At 42.5% G+C, this 22,308-nt stretch overlaps 1 protein-coding gene and 1 pseudogene across 1 annotated transcript in view; one reads left to right on the top strand and one right to left on the bottom strand.

Annotated features, from left to right (window-relative positions):
- GABRA3 (gamma-aminobutyric acid type A receptor subunit alpha3) overlaps window positions 1–22,308 on the bottom strand; it is a 508,794-nt gene that overhangs the window by 465,498 nt on the left and 20,988 nt on the right. The gene's annotated exons all lie outside the window — the stretch shown is intronic.
- On the top strand, window positions 537–2,295 carry LOC101638342 (annotated as a pseudogene).

Below are 22,308 nucleotides of genomic sequence, written 5' to 3'. Positions count from 1 at the left end.
GGGGCGAAGCTTCTATCTGTGATACATAGATGACGCAATGCTGCTTGCTGAAAGTGAGGAGGATCTGAAGCACTTGCTGATGAAGATCTAAGATTGCAGCCTTCAGTATGGTTGACAACTCAGTGTGAAAAAGGCCAAAATCCTCACAACTGGACCCATTGGTAATATAATAAAGACACACAAAAAGACTGAAGCTGTCAAGTATTTCATCTTGTTGGATCCACAGTCAACACTCGTGGAAAGAGTTCAAGAAATCAAACGGCGTATAGCCTGGGCAAGTCTGTGGCACAAGCCCTCTTTAAAGTGGTGAAGCAAAAAGCTGTCACTTGGCTGCCTGAAGTGCACCTGACCCAAGCCATGATATTTTGAATTGTCTCGTACGCGTGTGAAAGGTGGACTCTACATAAGAAGAACTGATGCACGTAGAATACGGAGACTACAAGGGACTGCCAGAAGAGCAAACACATCCGTGTGGAAAGAAATATAGGAGTGTGTGAAGCGGACAGGTTCGGTTCCACGTGGTTCTGGACGGGGCTATGGAGCAGATGAAGGAGCTCAAGGAGTAAAGGCACTCCGGCCCTGAGCACCGAGAACATCGAGGACATGCTGCAGTGCTACTCGGAAGCCATCCAGTTTGACCCACAGAACCACATGCTCTACAGCAACCCGTTCGTCACCTGTGTCAAGAAGGCCCACAAGGGCAGCTGCAAGATTGTCGACCCCAAGTCCGACTGGGACAAGGGCAATTTGCAAAAAGCAGCTGCTCTGGAATTCTTAAACCAGTTTGAGGGGGCCAAGTGCACCTAGGAGGAGGATTTAAAATACGAAGCCCAAAACCCTCAGCTCAAGGAGGGCCTGCAGAACATGGAGGCCCGACTGGCGGCGGGGAAGTTCATGAGCCCTTTCAACGTGCCCAACCTGTACCAGAAGCTGGAGGAGGATCCCAGGACAAGGATGCTGCTCAGTGATCCCTCCCACCGGGAGCTGATAGAGCAGCTCTGGAACAAGCCCTCCGACCTGGGCATGAACCTGCAGAACCCGCCCATCGTGACCACGCTCAGTGTCCTCCTGGGCGTGGACCTGGGCAGCTTGGAGGAAAAAGAAGAGGTCGCCACCCCCCCACCACCGCCTACCACAACTGAGACCAAACCAGAGCGCGTGGAACAAGATCTCCCTGAGAACAACTGAAAGCAACGCAGGAAATGAAACCTCCCAGAAGAAAGGGCTTGAGTCGGCCTTTCAGCATTAGGACAGAGCCAAGGACCTGGACCCAAGCCACATGACATGCCTAACCAAGGAAGCCGCGCTGTACTGGGCCAAGGCGACTACAAGAAGGGCCGGGGGCGTTGTGAGAAAGACATCGAAGTGGGGCGAGAACACCACGAGGGCGACCGACAGATTGCCCAAGATTACACGCCAACTGGAGATTCCTATCTCCAAGAAGAAAAGTACAACGATGCCATCCATTTCTACAACACGTCTCTGGCCCAGCACCAGACCCTGACATGCTCAAGAAATGCCATCAGACGGGGAAGGTCCGGAAGGAGCGGGAGTGACTGCCCTACATCCACCCTGACCTGACTCTGGAGGGAAAGAACAAAAGCGACGAGGGTTTCCAGACCTGGAAGCACACAGAGGCCAAAAAGCGGAACCCACGCGATGGCAGACTCCATGACGACCGCACTGCTTGCTACACCTGCAGTTCCAGCTGGAGCTCAAGGGCTGTGAGGTGTGTGTCCAGCCTGGACCAACATGCATCCAGGGTTACACGCAGAAAGCCGCCACCCTCGAGGCCATTGGGGACTACACAAAAGCCTTTGGACGTCTGTCAGAAGGCGCTGGACCTGAACTCCAACTGTAAGGAGGCTGCAGACGGTTAGCACCACTGCATGATATCCCAGTACAGTGGCGACGACGGTCCAGAGGCTGTGAAGCTCAGGGCCATGGCCGACCCCGAGGTGCAGATGCAGAAGGACCCCCAGGCATTCAGCGAGTAATGGGCAAACCAAAGCGTTCAGAGGAGAATACATGGGAGGGGGGCCCAGAGTAGTCTGAGTGGGGTGTTTGTTGGCAGCAGAGGGGTTAGCTAGCTGTGAAAGTAATGCTGCCTTAGGGCTGTCAAGGCTCTGATGAGGGGGTCCATTGGCGGCCAGCAGCGATTTTGATGGGGGCCTGCTTTGAGCAACCAAGGAAGGTTTCTAACTGGGCTTCCTCTTCCGCAGACACTTGAAGAACCCTGTAACAGCACAGAAGATCCAGAAGCTGATGGACATGGGTCTGATTGCAATTCAGTGATGACAACGCCTTCCCTTGGCCCCACCTGGAGAGAAGAGATGGACCCCCGGCAAGGGTATGGGATGCCTGGTAGGAAGTGATCAAGGGCAATTTAACCAAGAGGAATTACTGAAACCTACATGAAGGTGAGCATGATAATGGGATAAGAGGAAAGAACTAGAAGGCTAAGGGCATTTATAGAGGCTTAAATACAGGCATGTACATATGTAAATATATTTATATATGATGATGGGGAAATAGATCTATGTGCACATATTTATAGGTTTAGCATTAACGTAGCAGATAGACATTGGGCCTCCACTCAAATACTCCCTCAATACAAGAGCACTTTGTTCAATTAAACTGACATTTCATGATGTTCAATTGCCGACACGATAGCTGAAGACAAATATGAGCATAAGTAAGTGTGGTGAAGAAGGCTAATGGTGCCCGGCTATCGAGAGATATAGCATCTGGGATCTTGAAGGCTTGAAGGTAAACAAGTGGCCAACTAACCCAGAAGCAACAAAGCCCACATGGAAGAAGCAAACCTGCCTGTGTGATCCCGAGGTGTTGAAGGGATCAGGTATCAAGCACCAAAGAACAAAAAATCATATAGTTGTGAATGAGGGGGAGTGAGGGTGAAGATCCAAGGCCCATCTGTAGGCAACTGGACAGCCCCTTACAAAAGGGTCACGGGGAGGAGATGAGCCAGTCAGGGTGCAGTGTAGCCCCAGTGAAACACACAACTTTCCTCTAATTCTAAAATGTTTCCTCCCCCACCACCTCTATCATGACCCCAATTCTACCTTACAAACCTGGTTAGACCAGAGGATGTACACAGGTGGAGATAGGAACTGGAAACACAGGAAATCCAAGACAGATGAACCCCTCAGGACCAGTGGTGAGAGTAGCAATACTGTGAGGGTGGAGGGAAGGTGGGGTAGAAAGGGAGAATGGATTACATGGATCTACATATAACCTCCTCCCTGGGGGATGGAGAACAGAAAAGTGGGTGAAGGGATACGTCAGACAGTGTAAGATATGACAAAATAATAGCAATTTATAAATAATCAAGGGTTCATGAAGAAGAGGGGAGTGGGGAGGGAGGGGAAAAAATGAGGAGCTGATACCAAGGGCTCAAGGAGAAAGCAAATGTTTTAAGAATGATGACGGCAACAAATGTACAAATGTGCTTGACACAATGAATGTATATATGGATTGTGATAAGAGTTGTACGAACCCCCAATAAAATGATTTAAATAAATTTTTTTTAAAAAGGGAGTGAAAGGCAGATACTGCTGCTCTGTATTTATACATACCCAACTGGAAGAAAAGAGACTCGAACCTGCGCCCCTCTGATCCGGGCCTTGCCAAACACGCCATCACGGGCTAGGCTGCTCTCCCTTAGTTGGTTATTTCTATTTGGGACAGTGGGCATGTGAGGAGAGGGGAGGGTGTGCTCCCCAACCTCAGGTTCCTACTGTCTTCACATTGTTAACTCCATGTCAATAAAACCAGCCAGTTGGGCATGGTTAAAAAAAGGAAGAGAAAGAGAGAGTGGAACACATCCTGGCCCACCAAGCCCTAGAGGACGATATTTCCACTCAGACTGGCCAAAGCACAGAGAAGACCATAGGGCAGGGCCACACTATGTGATATGACGTCCCTTACTGACCCATGGCACTATGGGAGACAACACGGGAGACACAGTGCGAGAATTGGGCTCGATCTGACCCCAGCACACTGAGGAGAAACACTAAAGTTGTGCAACACAACAGCAAGGGAAACAGAGCAAGGAACTCCCCAGGGAATACCAAAAATAGACTTTGGGGTCAGGGCGTGGCAACCCATCACACTTGACCAGAACACATTCCTAAAAGTCAACAAACAGAGCTTGAACTATTTACAGGCTTTTCTTTTTTGTCATTGGTTTCTTTTGTTGTGGTTGTTGTTATTTTGTTTTCTTTTGTTGTTTTGTTTTGCTCTGTCTTATTTTTTGTGCATATTATTATCTCTACAGGTCTCTCTAGATAAGATAGGTATGATAAACAAGCTGGAGGGGAAAACAATGGGTCTGATGGTTCCGGGAGGACATGGGAGAGGGGGAAGCAGGGGAAATGAAGTGGGTGTTAACAAACCCAGGGAGAAGGGAACAACAAATGATCCAAAATTGATGGCAAGGAGGGTGTAGGAGGCCTGGTGGGGCTTGAGCAAGGGCAATGTAAACCAGAGGAATTACTGAAACCCAAAGGAAGGCTAAACATGATAGTAGGACAAGAGGAAAGTAAAAGTAAATTGGGGAAAGAACTAGGAGGCAAAGGGCGTTTATAGAGGTCTAAATACAGGTATGCACATATGTAAATATATTTATATATGATGATGGGGAAATATATCTATGTGAATATATATATATGTTTAGTATTAAGGTAGCAGATGGACACTGGGCCTCCACTCAAGTACTCCCTCAGTGCAAGAACACTTTGTTCTATTAAACTGGCGTTCCGTGATGCTCACCTTTATTGCACGATCACTGAAGACAAAGCGGGTGCATAAGCAAGTGTGGTGAAGAAAGCTGATGGTGCCCGGCTATTAAAAGATGTAGCATCTGGGATCTTAAAGGCTTGAAGGTAAACAAGTGGCCATCTAGCTCAGAAGCAACAAAGCCCACATGAAAGAAACAAACCAGCCTGTGTGATCACGAGGTGTCGAAGTGATCAGGGATCAGGCATCAAAGAACAAAAAATCATATCATTGTGAATGAGGGGTAGTGCAGAGTGGAGACTCAAAGCCCATCTGTAGGGAACTGGACATCCCCTTACAGAAGGATCACGAGGAGGAGATGAGTCATTCATGGTGCAGTATAGCACCAATGAAACACACAACTTTCCTCTAGTTCTTTAATGTTTCCTCCCCACCCACTATCATGATCCCAATTCTACCTTACAAATCTGGCTAGACCAGAGGATGTACACTGGTATAGATAAGAGATGGAAACATAGAAATCCAGGGCAGATAAACCCCTAAGGACCAATAATGAGAGTAGCAATACCTGGAGGGTAAGGAGAAGGTAGGGGAGAAAGGGGGAGCCGATTACAAGGATGTACATATAACCCCCTCCCTGGGGGACGGACAACAGAAAAATGGGTGAAAGGAGACATCGGATAGTGTAAGACATGAAGAAATAATAATAATTTATAAAGTATCAAGGGTTTGTAAGGGAGGGAACGTTTGGAAGGGAGGGGGCGGAAATGAGGAGCCGATACCAAGGGCTCAAGTAGAAAGAAAATGTTTTGAGAATGATGATGGCAACAAATGTACAAATGTGCTTGATACAATGGATGGATGCATGCAATATGATAAGGGTTGTAGGAGCTCCCAATAAAATGATTTTTTTTTAATGAAAGAGACGAAGTGTAGCCAGAATGAATGCTCCATAGAAGGTAGGATGGCAGGCAGGGCTTCATCACATGTACTTTGGACATGTTATCAGTAAAACAAGTGGCAAAGAAGGCTCTGCCTTTAGGCCATCCCTGACTGCTCTAGCACACTCCTTCTGTCCCTCATGGCCATTAGGTTGATTTGGAGGAGGCTATGATGAGCACAGGAGCAATATAGTCCACATGCTATGACTTCAGTCCTGGGTCCAGCATAGTTTCCCAGGGGCACTAGGGCTCTAACTAGGGAGCCTCCATTTTGAGCTAGATTCGAAGCAAAAGAAGATACAAAAAACCTTCTAATTGCAGTGTATGCATTCAGTATCATACTCTAAATAGAAAAGGTGTTTGCTTGTTTAGTTCCAAAACTGGATGTGGCTTCTTGAAACCAGCCTCCATCATGTAGCTCAACTGCTCAGACTTCTAAGAGTTATTTTCATATTACATCCAAAGTTTTCTATGCTTTCTCAAGACTCATTGATAAATTCAAAGAGCCAGCAAGCTGCCGAAAGTGTGGGGAACCCCGATAAGACTTGGCTGGACTTGGACATTGATGACGTCAAAGAGCCAGACAAGTCTTATCGGGGTTCCCCACACTTTTGGGGGGTGGCTCTCCTGACCATCTGTTGATTCTTGGCGATGGTCCATACTTGGGTTAGGCCCAGGTGTCACTTCATTTCTTCTTACAAAATGGAGTTTCTTGTGTTGCCTTTTGTAATGTGGCTCAACGTCTTGCAAGGAAGTTCTATAATGCTATCATCATATCCACTTCCTGGTTCCAGGGAGCACAAAAGTCAAGAATGCTTTTGGGAACCAAAACATCTGAACAATAATTGTTTACACAAGAATACAAGTAAAATGAGTAAACATAGTATGGCAAATATATTAATAAAAGAAGTGAACATCCAATGACCAAAGTTAGAGAAAAGATTCCAAAAACATGTCTTACTTTGAAAAAGCAGAGATCTAAACAAGCTGCCAACATTTCCCTTAGAGGCATATTTATGTGGAAAAAAACAACTTCTTCCAGGCTGTCGCCCAGTCACAGTCAGAGAGTTGTGGAGTGACATCTAAAAAGTATTTAGTTCCCAAAATATGATTAAGGATTTTAGCCTCTTTGAGATCTTTGGCTATATGTTTAACTAAATGATCAGTTTCATCTTGTAAATGGTTTACAGTTCTTGCTCAGTTTCTCGGATATGTGGGACTATGACTGCCTCAATAGGTGCATCATCAATATTTGGAACGATGTGTTCTGATAAGACACGTGGTGTCCATGTGAGAATAGAAGTATTGTCCTTTGTAACGTTAATGACTTTATTCAGCAATAGGCAACTGTCTGTGCAATCGAGCAATGTGTTGTTTCTTGTGACATGATCACAGTACATAAGCTTAGTGGTACAACAAAGCCATTGGAAGTGTCCTAGATTTTGGACTTCCTGTGGTTCTCTAGACTGTTGTCATGTACAGAGAATGTTGTATATCTTGGTGTTTAATTGATGATTCTTCATCCCAAATATGAAATTGCCCCTTATCTATGATAAGTCCACCCACACATAGTTTAGTATCTTTATATGAGAACCAGTCACCCCCAACTTTATAAGCTGTGGGTTTAGATTCATAACCCAATATAGGTTGTCTCTTGGTGAGCGCAAGCACTGTGATCGTGCAGGTGTGCACTGAGTCACAGCCACTGGGTTGTGTGATGTCCGACTTCACCCTCATGTTACCGTTAGTGGAGAATCTGGTTTTAAAAATAACCAAGTTCCCAGCATTGTTCCAGGAGGCAATCATTTGTTGCTGCAAGGACTCACATCTGGATTTCACCTTAAAGGATTTGATAGCGGTGGACAGTATTTCATTGACCTCACCTTGTCTTTTGAGGGAATGTTGAATGTAACTAATTTCTTGCTGAAGATTAGCAATATAGCCATTTTGGCTTTTTCAAGGGAAGAGGTTAGCAGTCCAGACAAATCGTGTATGGTTTTCTGTAAATTTAAAATGTTTCCTTTTATGTGTTCCAGATTCATCAGCTTAATTTTTATATCTTGGATTTCTGCCTCTTGGGCAGCATCCCATGCTAAATCTGCAATGCCAAAAATTACCCCTGCAATCATGCCTAGAGACAGGAGCTTTCCAGATCCCCCTGGTAGTGATTGCCTAGGGATTTCAGGCAGTTGGACATTATTAGTATGTGGTGAACATCAGGGGATATAATTTTTTATCTTGAAATCCTCAATGTTGAATGTATATTGAATTCTAAGCAACCCAGGTTTAACATATGTCAGCTTTGGCTGGTCAAAGATAAGCAGGGAAGCTGGTGCTGTTGAAGTGAATGGTGGTGGGTGTGTATTACCAGTAGTCCATTTCTGTCATGTTCTGTTATCAGGCAATGGGTCCAATTGAAACAGCCTCTAAGTATTCTGCATGGTCCGATGCTGTTGCTGGATACATAGCATGTGTCCCACGAAATCGGCACAATCCAGATGGGTAATATCAGTTCCCTTTCTCCAAGTCTAGTATGCTTAATTGTCCAGATTTCATTCATCCGTTATAATCCATCATATACTAACAACGGAATATTTATATGATCATTAATCTTAAGTCTTTTAAAATTACTTTCAAACCCCCAATCATCCCACCATGGATATGTTCAGTGTTTTAATTTGGATGTGGGACCAACATAAGATAAGTGAATCTTTGGATCTTCAGCATGACAGGGTAAATTTGGGTTTTTCCTATAGGTAGATGCAAACTTGCTGTTTAATACAAGAGGGGTGGCATGAATTTCCTCAAAGGTTGCTCCACATATAAAGGTCCAGTTATGGACCTTCCTACTAGAGGAACGTCCCTTATATGTTATACTATTCCAGCAATAATGGGTTGGCAATTTGGAATCCACATTTGTTAGGCCAACCAAATATGAGGGTCGTCCAGCCTCATCCTTTATATCAAGTGCCTGAATTTTTTCTTTTATATTCTCCCTGTCTTCATCAGTGAGCATAATATAAAACTGATTTCCAGACTGGGTTATTTCTGGTAATATTTATATATTTGATCCGGTTAATGTATTATCCAGTCCCCAGGTATAATTTTTGTTCCATTTTTCTTCCCATTTGTCTAGATCACCATATGCTATATATCTAGCAATTATCTCTACAGGATACCTCGGGAGTTTCCAATTTCTAGGCAAAGGGGGTGTTTGTGGAAACTACTGTCAATCATTACAATACATATCCATCAAATTAAAACCGATTTTAGTGTTATTTATTGCTGCACATATTTTGACTTTATACACTTGCAATTTTTCCGTGGGCTGGGTCCCTCCATCTGTACCAACAGTGGTATTAAGCTCTCTCTTATCGATGAGGGCGTCAGTACAGACATGGCTGAGGTTAGCACATGTGTATATGCCTAGGGGGGTAATATATTCTTCAGAGACTCCCTGGGTACTATGGCCGGGATCTTTGTGAATAATCATGTGAGGTAAAATTTCAGTGGTCCAATTATAGTAGTATAGAGGCGCCTTATAATAATCTTCAGATGTAAATGCGTCATTCTTTTTAAGAGTGGGACAACGTGTGGCACCGTGGATGCAAAAGTTCCCAAAGGTGTAGAAGTTGGGGAACTCAGTCAATTTAAAGATGGTGACTTTTGTGTCTCTGTTAAAAATTGTATAATCCTCAAAGTATCCCCAGGGCATAGGTACTTTTTCAAAACCAAAGTGAGGTTCGCTCATGGGTTAGTTGTTTAATTTTTTGGAGATGTAGTTTTAGAGGTTCAACGAGGTAAGTGTGCCAGGTGAGCACATCAGAAGATAGGATATATCCCAAAGTTCTATTGAATTTTATCTGGTCAGCCACATGGCGAAGAAGATGTTTCAGATAAATATCAAAAGGGCCACTAGTAGATATTGTTGCAAGAAGCTGAATATGGTGTAGCGATTGGTCCAGCTCCCGGAGAAAGTGAGTTTCGAAGCTTTCCAAGTTGATGCTGGTCTCCAGGAGATCCTGGAGCTCAAAGTGGTGGCCGACATGAATCCAGGATCGGACATCATTCAAAGGTCTTAGCTCAAAGATTCCAGCCATGTATCTATGATGCAAATGGTATAATTGGTAATAAGGCGACAGTCAGACGTGGTTGTGTTCTGTCACTGCCGGCTGTGGCACATTGTATAGTGCCCGGTGAGCGGCAGGACCAAAAGGAGTGCAAGTAGGATCCGCAGGGTGAGGATGACACACCTCGGCAAGCACATAGTAAAGTAATGGGGCTATGAGTGCTACACAGGCCGAGAGCCAAAATTCCCAGTAGACCAAGCCAAAGGCCACCAGTATTACAATGGGAATAAGTATGAGTAATATGTCATGAAGCCCTCTGTGGAGGTCCCTGCAGGAGAGGAAAGGTAGATTACTCTCTAGGGAAGATCTGCCTCCATAAATTTAAATTTAGGTTTCCCTTATCACTTGTAGTCCACACCGTGTCATTTTGATTTGAGGCTATAATTTCACCCTTTGTGACACTGCTATTATTCCTATTTAATATCCAGATCTTGTAGGGTATAATTTTATGTTTGATTTCTGTAAATGATAGCGAAATGTCCTGTGGTTTGGTGAACATTTCATCTAGGGGTGAAGGCCTATTAGTTCTGGGGGAAGCGTTAATGCTTCTGGCCACGAGATCACACAGGTGACCCTTATTTCTTATTTTCTGAATTTTTATTTTTTCTTTTATCAAACCATTAATCCTTTCTACAAGGCCTGCCGCTTGTGGGTTATAGGTCAAGTGATAAATCCATTGTATATCCCAATTCATTGTCCATTCTCTTATTTTATTTTTAAAATGGGAGCCCTGGTCACACTGTACACTCGCTGGTGGTCCATAAGCAGCGCACCAGCGATCTAATGATCTCTTCGTCATGTGTGTGTCAGGGTGTTTCCCTGGGTTCAACATTACTAAAGAGGTAAATTTGTCTATGATTACACTAATGTAGTGATTTCCTAAAAATGTAAGTGGCCTTATATAATTTATCTGTAAACATTGATTAAATCTGGTCTTCTCTTGTATATGGCCCTCTCTTCTCCTAGTGAATTTTGATATCTTATCCTTACATGTAGGGCATTTACTTATAGCTTCCTTTACTTTGTGCCAAGTGACCCTCAATTTTCTATCTATTATCCAATTGTATACTGCATGTGCCCCTGCATGTCCCAAAACCTCATGTCTGCTTAATATATCAATCTGGGATTCCCCTAAAGGTGTCTCTTTCTTCTTGGGCGTCACTATCTCTGTTTCTGGTGTCCTGTATTCTCTCTCCTCACTTTTAATTAGTTCTGGGGGCTAATCTTTGGAGTATACATATATATCTTGCCTCTCATAACCACTGAGATTTTTGATGCCTGTTTCTGCCTTATTATTCCATTTAACCACCTGTCTTCCCCTTTTCTGGTGGGCAGATACATGTGTAATTTTAATGGTTAGTCTATCCTTTAACACATGAAATTCTTTCCAAATTTCTCTACTCCAAATTTCTTGGTCATTGATTTTGAAATCTCTAACAGCCCATTTTCCTGACCAAAGGGCAATGCCATTAGCGACCGCCCAAGAGTTTCAGAACAAATGGATCACACTTTGGTTTTCTTTAATGCTTTGTGTTATTGCCAATTGCACTGCTATTAGTTCAGCATGTTGTGCAGATTTAGTCTTACCCTCTCTGGTTAGGAGTTTGTTGTCCTTCACCCTGATCACTGCTGCCTTCCATAGTGTCTCGTGATTCCGCATGATGGAGGATCCGTCTGTGAACCAAGCATTTGTAAGTTCGGGAGCAAACTCAGGACCCCATTGCCCAATGTTTGGGCCAGATTGTTGTGGTTCTCCTATGTCTTTTATAGGGGGCTCTACTTCGAACTCTGCCAAGGTTTCAAGGATCACACTTGGAGTTCCTGTGTTCTTCATGGTGAACTGTTGGAGATACCATCTCCAAGAGATCTCTTTGGGATCCAGACTAACTCCTTTCATGTGTTCAGGGGTAGGCTAATTGTTTTTGCAATGGGTATGAGTGTCCTAAGCACACATTCCCAATCTTTGATTCAGGGTTCAGCCTGTTGGGTGGCCGTGTAAGCAGCCCATATGACTTGTTCTATTAAATTATATCTTGTTCTAGAATATGAGAATCTCTGGGTATAAAATCCACATGGTTTATAATGTGGATCTCCAGGTGACTTTTTGAATATTCCCCATATGGCAGATTCATCCTTCATTATGGTATCTATCCTTAATTTGTCTTGTCCCCCTGGCCTTTCTAACTTTTGATAAGTTCTAATGTATTGTTTTATTTGTTTCAAAGTCTCTCTTTGTTCTGTTCCCCAATGAAAATCCTCACTTTTTCTTGTGACTTTATACATTGGCCTCAATAGCCATTGTAGAAAGGGGATATGTTTTTTCCAATATCCAAATATTCCTATTAATTTCTGTGTATCCTTTTTGTTCTTTGACTCAGGTATAGTGTCCATTTTTTCTAAAATTTTGTCAGGTACTTTGTGTCCTGTACTGCTCCATTCAATACCTAAAAACTTCACACTTGTATCGGTTTTGTATTTTATGTTCATTTATTGTCCATCCTTTGTTTCTTAGAGTGTTAACTAACTGTGTTAGATCTTCTCTTGGGTCTTCTAAGTGTCCATTGGTTAGTAATATGTCATCTCTATAGTGATATAATTTTGAGTCATTTTTTAGTTTTGGTATGTGGAAGGCTAGTGTGGTATGGGCTATTGCCAGGATGTTAAGATATCCCTCTGGTAATCTTAAAAATCTGTATTGTTTGCCTTCCTAAGTAAAGGAAGTGTATTCCTGGCATTCTTGTGCTAGGGGTATGGCAAAGAACATATCAGACATGTCTATGGCTGCGTAATATTTATTCTTTTCACCTGATAACAAATTTATAATTCCAATGAATCGGGTAGATTACTTATAATTTTAGGTGATTTCTCATTCAATTGAATGTAATTTATGGTTAGTCTGTACTGTCCGTTTGGTTTCTTAACTGGCCAAACGGGAGAATTATATTTAAATGTAGTATATTGTTTCAATATTCCTTCTTTCTCTAGCTCTTTAATTTTCTGTGTGATCTCACTGTGGCCCCCTTTAATGGGTACTGTTTGACCCAGACTAAGCCTTGGGGTTTGGGAACTACAACAGGGGTGGTTTGGGCTTCACTGAACATGATTGTAACTTGTTTAATTCTGTTGTTTGTAATCCATTCTGGAAATATTTCAGGTATAATATCCATTCCTACAATATTTGGTAATCCTATACCTCCAGCTATTTGTCCTTTAATGTCTTTGTTATATAGTCTACAAATTATATCTGTTACATAACAAAATATTACATTTCCTGTCATTCCTCTGATATCTACCTGTTCTTTCCCCTTAACTCTCCTGTTTATTTTACTAATTTGAGAGCCCGTGTCAATAAGAAATTTATCCAAATATTCTTCTTTTCTCCTCTCATATAATTTAAGTTTATGTATGGTCTATTATCTGGGAATTCCCAATTTATACAGGGTTTGTTTCTCGGGTAGATTTTGTTATCCTGTAAACCCCACTTTATCTCCTTGGCTGCTGTTTTGGGTTTCTGGATCTCCAGGGTGCCGATTGGCCAGTTCGGAACCCTTGAGTCCGTCCACCCCCTGGTCCCTTGTTTCCCCAGGGTTTCCCCTGGGGGCCTCCCCCGTTTTTTGGAGGTAGAGGCTTCCTAGAATCATTGTAGGTCCCAGATCCATTACCAAAATTGGGTGGCCTTCATGGTGGCTGTGTATTATATATGGGCTTAAATCGTGGAGTTTTCTGAGGACCACTCCTCTGAATTCCCACCAGTGGGTTTGTTCTTTGTGTCCAAAATGACAGTTTAGGCTGTCCTAGACCTAGGTCTTTTTGTCGCGGCAGCACTCTCATCATTTCCCCCACTGGTCTGCATCCTTGCAAGGCAGAAGCATAGATTAATTTTAAGTTCTCAGGTGCACCTGTGAGAAAGCCCCATTTAATGCCTTCGTCAGCAGGGGCTACTGTGTATCATCATACATCATACATCATTTTAAGCAGGGCTAGTTTTCTGAATACCTGTGTCCCTTGTTTGGGAGTATGCCACCTTAATTTCTCAGTGTACCATGACACATCTATGTAGGGCTCTACCGTGCGGTAGGCCAGGCTCACCCAGGACCATAGGGAACCCACGTCCTGCAGGTGACTTTCACAATAACTCCTCAAAGTGTCTTGTACCTCATGAGTCTCACAAATGGAAATAATATTCAATAACTCTCTTCCAGCAAGTTGTAGTATGCTTGCTCCTTTGTCCCAAAGAGTAACTAGCCTGTCTATGTCTGTTTTTCCTTTCTGGGCTAAGTCCTGTCTCATATTGACATAGTTGTGTCTGGTATATTCTGACACTTCTGTTAGTCTCTCTTCCTGTCTGGTTCGATTTCCCCAGCGGTCTAGGTTTTTCTTCACTTTTGTGACAGTGCTTGGGTTACATTCTTTAGTCTCTACAGGGATTGAGTCTTTAAATGGGTTGTTATCACTAAGGCTCAGCTTTTGCAAATGCTGGGTGACTAGGCTCTTTCCTTTTTGTAAGTCATTATGTAATTGGTCACATGCCTGCAGTGAAATAGATGGCACTTCCTTAGGTTCAGCTCTTTCAATTACTGGTTTGACATTCTTAGGGTTTCTTAAGGCTATTTTCAAAGATCTGGGTTTGTAGGCTTTCTTATCTTTAAGTGTTTGCTTCACTTCACCCCATGGGCTGCCTAGAGGAAAGTCCTGAGGTTTATCTTTTTTAAACATGGAAAACATGGTTGTATAGATTTTAAATCCACAACCACTTCTGTAATTTCCTTAAAAAGTGATATAATAGTATTAGATTGTTTGGTGGCATTAGCCTGATCCTGTGCTGTTAATGGATTTTTGCTTCAATTTTATACCTCATTGACCGGGTCAACACACACAGGCACGAGAAACTGACCTCATCGTCGCACCCCTTTCGGGGAGAGGCAGTTATTTCCAGCTCCTCTTAGTACTAGAGTTGGCGAATAACCCCCGCCAGCGGCACCGATTTCTCGGACTCTATGTTCCCATATGAGTTTGCTGGTCCTCTGTGCCTGGGGTGACTACTGCTCAACTTGGGTATCGCTCCCCGGGTTGGGTGCCAATGGAATCAGTCGTCTTATGGATGGAATGTAACCACCAGCAACCTTTCAGTCTCATAGGCCCCTTCCCTCGGTGGGTCACGTCCCGTGAGTCTCGGTCCGAAGAGGCTTGATCGCTAGGTCTGAATTACAAGGCAAAAATGCCAACTACGCCATTATGTCACGAGCGGCGTGATCGATAATTACTTAACACTCTTAGACATTTTCGAATGCTCAGTTTATTCACTACAAACACACATCAAACAATCTAATAATCTTAAAATTAAGCTACTAAGTATAAGAATATCAGGACAAGTATGAGCATAAGGGCATGATAGCAGCACTCTTCACACATATTATTCTTTCAGCATCATAGTCCCCATAAGCATTGCCTTCATCGGTGGATTCACCCCAAGTAGAGTTGGAGAGAGCAGGAGTTGATGTCTCCTTGGTTCCTAGCTCTCAGAAAAGTGTAGTGTCTCAACCCAGGTTTAAAAGGACAGCTTGGCTGGCTCTTTGACATCATCAATGTCCAAGTCCAGTCAAGTCTTATCGGGGTCCCCCATACTTTCAGCAACTTGGCTGGCTCTTTGGCATCAGCCAAGTTCAGCCAAGTCTTATCGGGGTTCCCCACACTTTTGGGGGGTGGCTCTCCTGACCATCTGTTAGTTCTTGGGCATGGTCCATACTTGGGTTAGGCAAGAGTGTCACTTTATTTCTTCTTGAAAAATGGATTTACTTGTGTTGCTTTTTGTAATGTGACTCAATGTCTTGCAAGGTAGTTCAACGTTGAGGTAGTTTATTGTGCCAATGTGGATGATAAACACAAGTGGGATTAATTGAAAAGCAGAGGGATAAATGGCTTGGTGAGCCTCGCCTTTCTAGTTCTCGAGTCTCTTGCTTTGTGATGGTCACACCAAGGTGCAGCTGCTTTAGCAGTTCCCTGCTTCAGCTTGCAAGGCTGACTTCCTGCAAGACATCCCCAAGGAGAAGCCACATGGACCTACCCTGATGCAGCCCTAGGTGCTGGAGCACCCGTGTGGAGACGACTGCCAGCACCAAGATGCTTACACATTCACTGACTCAGCTTTCCTCCTGTAGTCGGCATCATTGCCTGTGTTTTGTGAGATGGAGGAGGACTTTGTGGACTGGTGTTGGACATATGGGTTAATGGGTTAATGCTGGACTTGTGGGCTGAGCAGCACTGGGTTGGGATGTTTTCTTGATGCACACTTAACCTATATATACAACTCTCTCATACATGAGTTTCTGTGGATTTGCTTCTCTAAAGTACCCAGACTAACACAAACGTCTTGCAAGGAACTTCTATAATGCTCTCATCATTGACACACCACTATCATTTTGAATTTTTGCAACCATTGCTCTAATTGCGACAGGCTCTTGATAATCAGTTCACCCAAGATAGCACCAGCACCAATACTGGTGTCAAGTAACCAGAAATGTTCAATTGTTGATTTATTCCCCACACCCTCCTGGTGACCAGAAGTGTGACAATACCCCACCCCACCCAACTCAGAGGCTGGTGACACTTCTCTACACACTGCCCATACTCCACCTAAGGATAGAGTCTTGCCCTCATGCGTTGGGTATTGGGTGCTTGCCCCCCACCCCCGTGTTTGAAGTCATCCACTCTCTGCCTTCTTAGGCCAGAATACCCCATCAAAGACTAGGCAATCTGCCTCCCCATGCTGCAGCTTTCTTTGCTTTTTCTTTATTTGCATTTTTTCATTTTTCTTTTCCTTCCCTTGATTTTCTATTATTGATTTTCTCTTTTCGCTTCCCTTATTTTTCTCTTATATTCTCTTTTCTTTTTTCTCATCCTAGATTTTGCATGTCTTTTTATTGTTGTTTGTTGGTCCCTTTCTTTTTTATCTTTGTGCATTTTTAACTTTTGTTGTTGTTTGTTGCTTGCTATTTCTTGTTTTTCTTCTTCTTTCTTGTTTTTCTATTTTCTTTTGTCCTACCCGGAGGCAAACATCAACTCCACTCACATTGCCCAGCCACACCTACAACTTTTGTAGCACTATCCACTGAATGAGTACCACCACCCATTTCTTCACCACCTGTTCAATAATGACTAAGTGCTGCCAAGCTAGTGTGAACATTAGTACACCCACCTTAATTACACAGACAAATCAAGAAAAAAATAAATCAAATGAAAAAAACTAGTCAAAGCACACCAACATACAACCGCAAATTAAATACAAATACAATACCATAATGTTTCAGAGACAACAGACAACCTCAGTTCACACAAAGAACCAAGAAAAATGGCTTAAAAAAGAAACTAAAATACAAAGCCTTTCTGAGAAGGAAATAACATTCAAATTGCCTGGTTTGAAATTCAAAAAATTAACTGTAGTTACCTTCAATTGATTGAGAGAAAGATCAAGGAAATCAGACAAAATCAAGGAAAACACAGACAAAACTCTAGGGAAAAAATCATATAAAAATTAGAAATGATATAAAATAGAAATCCAGAAGATTACGACTAAGATATCAGAAATAGTGCATTTAAAGAGTAAAGGAGTAGAACTTTATCAATATAAGACAAAAATTAGTGATATTGAAGATAAAACTTTCACTCCTTATTTGTTAGAGGGGCAATTTGAAAAAAAAATGTTTAACCAAGATGGCCTAAGAATTATGTGGGATACTTCAAGAGAAATAGCTTATGTGTGGTCACAATTCCAGACCAGGAAGAGATGAGACAAACAACAACAACAAATAGAGTCAATTGTCAAAGATGTGTTAAATTAAAATGTTTTTAATGTCATGAAAGATGAGAATACATGTTATTTTTTTAACATGTTCTTAATAGTATAAAAGACAAGAACATATCTATTCAAGAATCTCACAAATCCCAAATCGTATGAATTCTCTGCCATTGAGTCAAGCTGATCTTTGATTTCACTTGATGAGATTTTTTTTTTGGTAAGGTGACAATGGTGTCTTCCACTGGCTTGATTGATGTTTGGTTTCAGGGTCATAAGAATAGCACCATGTCTTGTCACCAGTAATGACCTTGGGGGAAAAGTCTGGGTTGTTTTGGAGCTGTTCTTTCAAAGCAAGGCATGTTTCCACTCGGTGCTCTTTTTACTGGTCAGTCAGAGCCCAAAGCAAAAATTTTGCAGCAACCCGTCTTAGTCCCAAATCTTCCGTTAAAATTTGCTGAACAGAGCTCCAAGATAATCCAGATAACTTCCCCATATTTTCAATGGTGCATGAATTTTGTCGCCATTTTCATTGGTTTGGAAAATTGATGGACATCCAGAACAAGGTTTGCTATCAATTGACATGTCACCTTTTTTGACACTAGAAAACCACTCATACATTTGAGTTTTTCCCATAGCACTGCCCTTGTAAGCTGTGTTCAACATCACAACACTTTCTGAGTCTTTTTTCCTGAGCAAAAAAACAAAATTTCACAGCAGCTGCACACTGTTCTCTTAAGTGAACCATCACCAAAAAAAAAAAAATTGAGCCAAAATACTTTTTCAAAAAAATTCACCATAACCAGAGAGAGCCTTCCCAGGTGATGCCACTGGGCACACTAACTCAGAATGAGTTGATAAATGCTTGCCTAGCAGGAAAAATGCATACTATGAAAGCTCTGCCCAGTTTTTGTGTGTGAGTTTGTAGCGGGGTTCCCACTCAAATCCCCAAAGAATTTTTTTTAAGAGGAGCTGTTACCAAGAGTTCAAGTAGAATGAAAATGTTTTGGAAATGATGATGGCAACGTATGTACAAATGTGTTTGATCGATTGATGTGTGGATTGTTACAAGAGCTGTAAGAGCACCCAATAAAATGATTTATTATAAAAAGATAAAAAGAAAAAGGAATAGACTGCCCACTTCTGAGGAATTAGCCACTGAAAATATTGTGAATAGCACCAGAGTATTATCAATAGCCATTAGAGAGATATAAATCAAAACAACAAGGTATCATGTCATCCTGGCATTCATAGAAAATTTCATATGAGCAGAAAACTGCAAATATTGGCAAAGGTGTGGAAAGACTGGCCGTTATACAAGCTGGTGAGGTTATAAAATTATACAACAACTGTGTAACATTTTTCCTTAAAAAGTTGGAAATAGAAATATTCTGAGACCCAGAAATCCTACTACTTTGTATATATCCTAGAGAAATAAGAGCTGTGACATGAGTAGATATGTGCACACCTGTATTCATCACAACACTGGTCATAATAGCAAGTAATATGGAAACAGTGTAAGTGTTCATGAGTGGATAAACAAAGTATTCATGTGCATGCACACCCAGGAATAGGACATAATGTTAAAGAACAACGAATCTGTGAATTGCCTCAAAACATGAGACAACCTAGAGATCATTACATGGAGTCAAATCATTCAGTCACAGAAGACAAATATTACATTGGATAAGTACTGTAAAAGATCATGAAAAGGTTTACTCACACAAAGACACATTCTGTGAAGGTTTCTAAGGGTGGGAGGGACAGAGAAGTTAGATCACTAACTGTGAAGAGCAGACAGAAAGTAACTTGGGGGAAAGGGATGACAATATACACTAAGAGGAAAGTCAGCACTAAATGATTGAGGCAAAAGAGGACACTGGGAGGAGAATGAGTTAAAGGTAACAGAAGTAAATACTATTACACATGCAATCCTGAAATAACAGTGATAACAAGCTGATTAGGTGTGGGAAGACAAATAAAAGTGTACCCATATATGTTTGACAGGATATTTATTTATATATATATATATATATATATATATATATATATATATATGTGTGTGTGTGTGTGTGTGTGTGTGTTACAAATATATCCATGAATATCACAGAGATACAGAAGACAAAATCATGAAAATTTTTAGCAATAACGGAACATTTCGACAGAATGAGACATTGGACCTAGAGGTCAAAGATTATAGTCTCCAGGGACTTCAAAGTCAATTGGTACACTATAATTCACAACAGCAATATTCTCCATACCTTTGGTGAGTAGCAATTGGGGTCCTCAAAGCTTATGAGTGGCTACGTAAGGTGCAACAATTGGTCTGTTCCTGTCCAGCACAAAGAAGAGTGAAGAAAATCAAAGACTCATAGAAACAATCAGTCCAAAGGGCTACTGGACCACATAAGCCTCAGCCTTCATGACCCTGGGGACCAGGAGGACTCGAAAATGCCAGACTACCACTAAAGACCTCCCTGAAAAGGATCACCCAAAATTGGGCTGCTAATTGTAAGGTCAGTGGTTCAAACCCACCAGCCACTCCAAGGTAGAAAGACAAGGCTGCCTACTCCCAGCAGTGGTTCTCAAGCTGTGGGTCATAACCCCTTTGGGGGTTGAAGAACCCTTTCACAGGGGTCACCTAAGATCATCAGAAAGCACATATTTCTGATGGTCTTAGGAACTGAGACACCGCTCCTCTATCCTTCTCCAGGCAGGTGCGCCCACATGCAGATATGTCCACATACGAGTACCTAGCATGAAGCCTGTTACCCATACTATACCATGCTTAAGACAAAATTTCATTTATTTGTTATTAGAAATAAATAGTTCACAATATATAATCACATATTGTTTTTGTGATAAATCATATGCTTTAATTATGTTCAAATTGTAACTATGAAAATACATCCTACACCCCTCCCCAAGAAGAATTTATTTCAGAGGAGAGCACTGAAGCTGTGGTTCAGGGAGAGGGACATGTCTGATCAGAGCACATCAGAGTAAATGAAGGGGGAGGAAGTGAGAGTGGAGCACATCATGGTCCACCAAGCCTTGAGGACAATATCCCTGCTCAGAGCAGCCAATGCCAGAGAGGACCATAGGGCCAGCCCCACTGTGAAACACAACATCCCTCACTGACCCATAGCCCTACGTGGGACAACACTGGAGACACAGTGTGGGAATTGCGCCTGATCTGATCCCACCACACTGAGGCAAAACACTAAGTGCATGCAACAGAACAGCAAGAGGAACAGAGCAACAAAGTCCCCAGGGAATCCCAAAAACTGACTTTGGGGCCAGGACTTGGCACCCCATCAGACTCAACTGGAAAACACTCCTAAAGGCCAACAAACAGTCCTTGAACTAACTACAAGCTTTTCTTTTTTGGTTGTTGTTGTGTTGTGGGTTTTTTGTTGTTGTTTTGTCATTGGCATTTTGTTGTTGTTGTTTTGTTTTCTTTTGTTGCTTGGTTTTGCTCTGTCTTGTTTTTGTGCATGTTATTATCTCTGCAGGACTGTCTAAATAAAATAGGCTGGATGAACCATCTGGAGGAGAAAACAATGGGACCGACAGTTCTGGTGGCGGGAGGACATGGGAGAGAGGGAGGTGGGGGGAAAGGAAGTGGTGTTAACAAACCCAGGGACAAGGGAACAACAAGTGATCCAAATCGGTGGTGAAGAGGGTATAGGAGGCCTGGTAAGGCGGGATCAAGGGTAATGTAACCAAGAGGAAGTACTGTAACCCAAATGAAGGCTGAGCATGATAGTGGGACAAGAGGAAAATAAAAGGAAATACAGGAAAGAGCTAGGAGGTAAAGGGTATTTATAGAGAGCTAAATAAAGGCATGTACATATGTAATCATATTTATATATGAGGATGGAGAAAGAGATCTATGTGCATATATTTATAAGTTTAGTATTAAGGTAGCAGATGGACATTGGCCCTCCACTCAAGTACTCCCTCAATACAAGAATACATGGTTCTATTAAACTGGCATTCCATGATACTCACCTTCCCGACACAATCGCTGAAGACAACGCAGGTGCATAAGCATATGTGGTGAGGAAAGCTGATGGTGCCTGGCTATCAAAATATATAGCGTCTAGGGTCTTAAAAACTTGAAGGTAAACAAGCGGCCATCTAGCTCAGAAGCAACAAAGCCAAAATGGAAGAAGCACGCCAGCATGTGTGATCATGAGTTGTCGAAGGGATCAGTTATCAGGCATCAAAGAACAAAAAATCATATCATTGTGAATACAGGGGAGTGCGAGGTGGAGACCCAAAGCCCATCTGTAGGCAACTGGACATCCGCTTACGGAAGGGTTTTGGGAAGGAGACAAGCCAGTCAGGGTGCAGTGTAGCAATGATGAAGCATACAGCTTTCCTCTAGTTCCTGAATGCTTCCTCCCCACCCACTATCATGATCCCAATTCTACGTTACAAATCTGGCTGGACCAGAGGATGTACACTGGTACACATAGGAACTGGAAACACAGGGCATCCAGCATGGATGATCCCTTCAGAACCAGTGGTGTGAGTGGCGATACCAGGAGGGTGGAGGGAGGGTGGGGTAGAGAGGGGGAACAGATTACAAGGATCTACATCTAACCTCCTCCCTGGGGGACGGACAATAGAAAAGTGGGTGAAGGGAGACGTCGGACAGTGTAAGATAAGACAAAATAAT

The sequence above is a fragment of the Echinops telfairi genome, unplaced genomic scaffold (genome assembly GCF_000313985.2).
Source record: "Echinops telfairi isolate 266 unplaced genomic scaffold, ASM31398v2 ScPeMD7_7472;HRSCAF=8510, whole genome shotgun sequence".
NCBI lineage: Eukaryota > Metazoa > Chordata > Mammalia > Afrosoricida > Tenrecidae > Echinops > Echinops telfairi.
Note: the sequence above shows the minus strand (reverse complement) of the source record. Positions and strands in the feature narration are given on the sequence as shown.